We start from the raw sequence: 7,110 nt of genomic DNA, 5'->3' as shown, positions 1-7,110 counted from the left end.
TGAAGGTGGGTGAGTGAAAGGGATTGTGTGTTTATGTGCTTGTGTGTGTGCGCGTGTGTAGTGGGTGTGTGTGTAGTGTGTGTGCGTGCATGTTTGTGTGTATGAGTGATTTAGGAAGGCACAGCTCCTCAGCTGGGAGATATTCTTAATTACTACATGAGGGGGTTCTCAGCCACAGAAAGGACAGAGCAGAGAAGCTCCTCCTATGCCAACAGCTGCTGATGCTGCCTTCCTTACAACAGGGTACATTTAGTGAGTTGGGAGAGAGAAAGCTCTGTGTTTGGTAAAGATCTCTGTCTTTGTGTTTTTAAGAATATGTGTGTAAGGCCTTAAATAATATAGGTCTCCGATAGATTCAGATTTGATTTAATCAAAAGCCACAATGTGTTTTCTTATTGCAGATAATTTCCCAGAACAGATATATTTATCTCTATTAGTCCCTCAGAATTTCTGCGCTTCAGGGCAAACTAATAACACCAGCCATTACACCGAAACAAAAACAACAACTCCCAGAGGTCTATGGGAAAGCCTTGCTTAGCTGCATTGGCAGGGATGTGCGTAAGAGAGGTCCAGTGACGTGATCTGGCCCTCTGATGTGTTCTGGCGGAGCACATTGAGTGAGAAATTATTCATTAGTTGGAGACAAGAAGGGTAGGCTGGATATATAGGCTGTGCTTGAGGCTACGATGAGCAAGGAGTTCTCCTCTTACTGACTAAACTGGCAGAGAGGGGAATATATGTTTATTACAAAACATCTGATGCTTATATGTGAATCTGTGTGTATGCCTAGCCTATGTGTTTGTACATGTGCGTGCATTCATATCTTCAATCATATTAATACAAAACAATATTAACACAAACGAAATTGGACAAGTATGAACATATGTGAAGATGATAGGAATGTACTGGTCTGCCTGATGAACAGTCATTAAGCAGCAGTCGTCCGGTTGGTCTCACAATGGCCAGCCTTGTTGCTTACACCCAGCGGCTGATCAGGGAGGCTGCTCTGTTTACGCAGAGAGCTGTAGGGCAGCCAAAGGCTTCCGCTGCCTTGGGAGAAACTTCTGCAGGTTGCAAACCATGGAAGCTGGACATAAACAAAGAATTATGGATAACACCCTATAGCTTCAAATCAAAACTGTCAGCACTACTAAGATAAATGTTTTATTTCTTCTCTTTTCTTTGCACTGGTAATGTTCTGGTCATGATGGTGAATGTAAATGGGGGACCAAATCCCTCAGCTACCATTATATTTTCTTCTCGGCTGTCGACTTATGAGGTTAACCTATTCTCTCACACTATTCCCCCTGAGCTGTCTGCCATTACATGAGTCACTAACATGACTGTGCTGCACACAACAACAAACGCTATGGCATTGGGATGAAACACCCCTTTTGACAAAAGTAGCCTATGAATATAGCATTCTTTTGATTCATACCCAAAATCCCTTTCGGTGTCAAAGTAATTCAACGCGACAATCTATCTTTTTCCAAGAAGGGCAGAAATGTTGAAGAAATATGGATGAGCTGAGGTGTTGCCTATGAAAAYAGGCTTCTAGGTGTGTTGAAACTCAGGGGAGAAGTCCACCCAAAACGACTCTCTAAAACAGCCAGGATGCTCTTTCACATTTTTATTTTATTTTTATTTATTTCACCTTTATTTAACCAGGTAAGCTAGCTGAGAACAAGTTCTCATTTACAACTGCGTCCTGGCCAAGATAAAGCAAAGCAGTGCGACACAAACAACAACAACAGTCATTGGCAGCAGAGAATTGGAAGGAAAGGCAGCCAAAGGAGGTGTTGGCTTTGGGGATGACCAGTGAGATATACCTGCTGGAGTGTGTGCTACGGGTGGGTGTCTTATCGTGACCAGTGAGCTGAGATAAGGCGGAGCTTAACCTAACATAGACTTATAGATGACCTGGAGCCAGTGGGTCTGACGACGAATATGTAGCGAGGGCCAGCCGACTTGAGCATACAGGTCGCAATGGTGGGTGGTAACACATTAACATACACTATCAAGTGTACACCCTGATAATATTCTTGGTAACAACAATACAGCTTTAAAATAATTATAATACAAGTGTTCTGCAGTATGCATAGGGAGGTGTTCTGCATATTGGGATTGCAAGATAATGAGCCAGGAAATACAACAATTTCACTTGGGTGCTGTATAGTGACACATTTCGGGGAGTGTCCATGAAATAGGTGTTTYTTTTGCGTGGTGACTCACATCTTGTTGACATGGAGACCAAAATAGCAGCTGAATGGAAGAGGACATTCAGTCTACTCTTGAAACTCGGCACCATTGAGGAACAGAGAGAGGCAGAAGGAAAGAGCTGAGAAAGCTTGAAGAACCATGAGCCTTGTGTTGCATAAGGCAATGAGTCACATTCACCGTTTGGATCTTGGGAACCGATAGGAAATCGTTCCGTTGTCTCTCAGTGGGGAGTGTTTATTTTATCTGAATGAAAAAGTAATACTGGTGGTGATTTGAGAGGGATGCAAGAGATGCCTTATTGGGTAAATGTGTGAGAGCGAGAGAGAGTGGGGTAGGGGTGTTGAGAGATACAAAATAAAGGTACACCATATACAGGTAGTTCTCAGGATCATACAGTACTGTAGTCTACATTTGGAGAGAGTTGGGCAAACAATGCATGAATGTTCTGTAAGCTGTCAGGAGAGCAGTGAGGGTCTAATGATGTACTTGATCCAACAGCATTCATAAGCTGTGATCATCATTAATAACAGAGGGAAAGCTTTTGAGTAGTGAGTGTAACTGGCACTGACAGTATGTCTCTGTATGAGTACGTAAGTGTTGGACAGCCCACTGGTTTCCATCAATCCTAGCAGTGGTAATATTCCTATAGCTAACTCAATTAGATTACAATGGTACTCTGATTCCACTCCCCACTCAAGGGTCTGGCTTCTTTTCTCTAGAGGCATTTGGTCAGGAGAAGTATTTCTATACAGCAGTCCTCAGACATATCTTTGAAATCTCACATAATATACATATGTTAGAGAGAACATGTTTGTTTGATTTTATTAGAACCACCACTTTCTCCAAATGGCATCACAATACAGTCTTATAGGCCATTGTGAGTCATTCTAAAACTCAATAGTCCCATAGAATGCTTTATGCAGCTCCAGGAGATGACGTCAATCTGCAGGCACTGTTATTTCATTTCTGCAGGGTCTGTGACCATGAAAATAACATTACAAAGCAGCTGACTCACCTGATCTGTGGCCSTAAGAAGATTCACACCTCTTAGTGATGAATTGCAGTGTGAAGATGAAACCATTTATTTTTCTTCGTTGGGCCTAAAAAAAAAGCTGCTATTCCACCTCCAAAGCTTCTCATAGAAATACACCTTTTTACCGCTGACAAAATGTACGTTTGGACATGTACGTATGACAACACAGAAAAATGGAAAAAGAATCTGTTCAAACATTTTTGTGCCAGGGATTTTCTTTTTAGGCCAAGAATTTCCCGTCTTCCATCAAGAGGGTAAGCATTTAAGTGAACTAGCATCCACTGCACTGATTCCACCCCCCTGCTCATTGCCATGTTAAAATTACACCAATGTTTCAGTTCATTGTCTACGGCCAGTGCACTTTGTGGGTACACAAAGGGGGAGCAGCATGGTTTTCTGGTGGTTCATCATTTCCAATGCTGTTTCACAATGAACCGACAGGATTAGCCAAACCTACCCATCARCATTTCTACCAGATTGAGAGGTTGGAAATTAATCTGACAGCGTGYTTTCAAAAAAGACCCTGGAGCTAAAGGACACATGGGCTTTGATATGTGTTTCTGCATCTCCTTGGTTTGCCTGTTTCAATTATTATTAAATGAGTTATGGTTCAGACTATTGGGGGTAAGTTAGAACACATGAACTCAGACACATTCTCTGTGATTGCTGGGACTCACATTTGCATTTAGCATGAATCTGGTATGTTTTTCACACTCTTTTGCCATTTCATCTGAGTAGATCTGTGACCGATTTGTGAATCTCTTTTTTGAGCTGAAGCTGCAGTTAAACAGTAACTCACAAGTTTATGGTCAATTGCATCTCAGTTGTCAATTCAGGAAGTGGTTGTCATTTTCATTTTCATGACATAAAATGTTAATTTTTTTTTCAGAGGATTAATTATTTGAATTGTAGAAAGGCATGGCTGAATGGTACATGAATGGACAATTTCCACTAAGGACCAATGTTTACCAAAAAGGCTCAGACTTGCTCAGTGAACCTGCTCTGACTTGGGGCCAAGACCAGGCCACTAGCACTTTTCAGCTAACATTTACATAACAATGGCTAACTGGGAACATGGATTAACACCTTCCACGGTTAACACCTTCTCACAAAGCAACTGTCTTGATGATGCAGAAGTTGTTGATTCTGCTCTTCACAAGTCCTCAGTGTCAGCACTAGCTATGGRAACACATTTCCCACAGAATAACACTAGAACTAACTTTAACATAATCACTGGTGACACACTGGTGCTGTATAATGGAAACCCCCTAGAATTGTGATGTAATATGAATATTTTGCTAGTATGAGTATGAGTCAGACATATTTTCATTACTGCCCTCTGCTACCACAAGCTGAAAATGTTCTCTGTCAAATAAACTTTGCTAAATCAAACAAAAATATATAGTTATCTGTTGTTCCATTGTATTGTTTACTGAACTGCCTGTTTCCCACAAAAAGGTTAGACAAATAGACAGCTCATTTGACATTTCTATCTTGGTGCAAGCCCTCTATCCAGGAGTTCACATTAATAGAGTACTGTAACTCATGCATTTATGATTTGGGCCAAATTCCTGTGTATTTTCGCAATTCCATAAATGTTTTACAAAGAATAATTCTCACAACATTATGCTATAACTGCAAACCAGTTAGTAACTCCATCACCCATTCTTATTGCGGATGACAATCTGCACCATACATCCCATTTCAACACAGACAGTTGAAGAGACAGACCAGGCTTATAGCTGAGGTCATCAACTCATGTTAAACAACAGCGTTTATTGTGTTAATGGTGTAAATATCTGATGATATAAATCACTTGAGGCGAGCAACACACCAGCCAGTCATACCCAGTCATACCAGGCTCAGAGAATGAATGACAGGACCACACTAGTTGACCATCATATGCATGTAAAATGGACCGTCAAGTCTCTTTGAACTCTATGGCGACAATGACAGATATTTGCTTTGTAAAAGTTGTGGTTTGACTACCATCGCTATCCAAACCACAAGCCCCATTCCATTTCCATCTCAGGCCAATCAAATTCATCCTCTGTTTTGTTCCCTGACAACAGGTTCTCAGTCAATACAGCTCTCTGAGGGGCCAGTGGATGATGTAATTGGTTCAGCAGACACACATCGTGATGTAATTGGTCCAGCAGACACACATCATGCAAGCAACAACGCATTGGCAACGACCATAGCCTCAATGCCTCCATTGACTGGTTACAAAAACGGACAATGCCCCAAGGTTATTTACGTAATGATGCCTGAGGCAAATATCTGTGCTTTCTGAAAGAAATTCATTTCCTCATAAGTGAATAATAGTTGTGAATTTATTAGCAAATTTGTGTCTGTTTTGTTCTCTCATCCTGTTTTTCTGTGATGTCCTTCTTATGCCAGCTGTATTCTACAGACAACCACTGCTTTATGATGGCCTGACAGTGATCATTGACCATCCACAGGCCTTTCATCAGGTGATCATCATGGACACATCTCTGAGGACAGACTGACAGCGTCATCTGGTGTTAATGCCTTCCTTTGCTCCCTGCTGCCAATATCTTAGGTCTTACACTCCATAGGCCCCTAAGGGGACTGGCTTCCTATTGAAAACTATGGCTGAAGGAAGAAAAGAGAAAATGGTTGTCGGTGACACATTTTCTGCCACACAAAGAATCCTATTGGAGTTGACTGTGAGGACTGGACGTCTGTAGAGCAGAGTGGAGATAACATGACTGGGGCACGGCTCATTAGTGTAAACTGGATCATCACAGTGAGGATAAATGGACATTTTGGCCTGTCCACCTCCAATATGGAGAGCAAGTGGAGCATTTGGAATGAGACCAATTTAGCAGCTTAAGATAACCAGCATACACAGATGCAATAATCAACTACCTTCCTCAAAATAACATATTTATTTCACTCAGTTAAATTAATCATTTGACACGAAATACATTTGAGTGTTGTGCAATAACAATGTATTTCTGCAGTGCAGTTATGATTCCCAGCCTGTCTTTTCTTCTCCTGTAGGCCTACATGGGAGACTAAGAAAAAATCTTAGGAGCACTTTTAAATACTCACCACTAAGTGGTACTATTTCTCTACAGAAGAGTTGAGCCCTCTGTTTCCCTCACATCGGGACAATATGTGGTGATATGAGAAAACAAGATACTAAATGTGCAAAAGATATCATGACATCTTATGTCACTGAATAGCATATATCAAGGCAGTGTCATTTTCCATATATTGGAAATAGTTATGATAGGTGTATGACATACAGTACCCATCAAAAGTTGACACACCTACTCATTCAAGGGTTTGTCTTTATTTTTATACACCATAGAATAATTTCAAAACTATGAAATTGTTACACCCTGACCTGTTTCACCTGTCTTTGTGCTTGTCTCCACCCCCATCCAGGTGTCGCCCATCTTCCCCATTATCCCCAGTGTATTTATACCTGTGTTCTCTGTTTGTCTGTTGCCAGTTCGTTTTGTTCATCAAGCCTACCAGCGTTTCCCCCTTGCTCCTGTCTGTTTCTAGTTCCTGTTTTCTAGTTTTCCCAGTTTTGACCATTCTGCTTGCTCTGACCCTGCCTGCCGTTCTGTACCTTGTCACATCACACTGGATTATTGACCTCTGCCTGCCCTTGACCTGTTGTTTTGCCTGCCCCCTGTTCTAGTAATAAACCTTAGTTACTCCGACACTGTCTGCATCTGGGTCTTCCCTAAAACGTGATAGTACGAACTGGCCATGACTGACCCAGCAGACTCGGACCAGCTCCGCAACGCTATCTCCTCCCAAGGTGCCACCAATGGAAGGCACGAGGAGTTGCTTCATGGTCTTATGGAAGAGTTCCA

This window comes from Salvelinus sp. IW2-2015, linkage group LG15 (genome assembly GCF_002910315.2).
Source record: "Salvelinus sp. IW2-2015 linkage group LG15, ASM291031v2, whole genome shotgun sequence".
NCBI lineage: Eukaryota > Metazoa > Chordata > Actinopteri > Salmoniformes > Salmonidae > Salvelinus > Salvelinus sp. IW2-2015.
The sequence above is the reverse complement of the archived record's forward strand: the minus strand, read 5'-3'. Positions refer to the sequence as shown.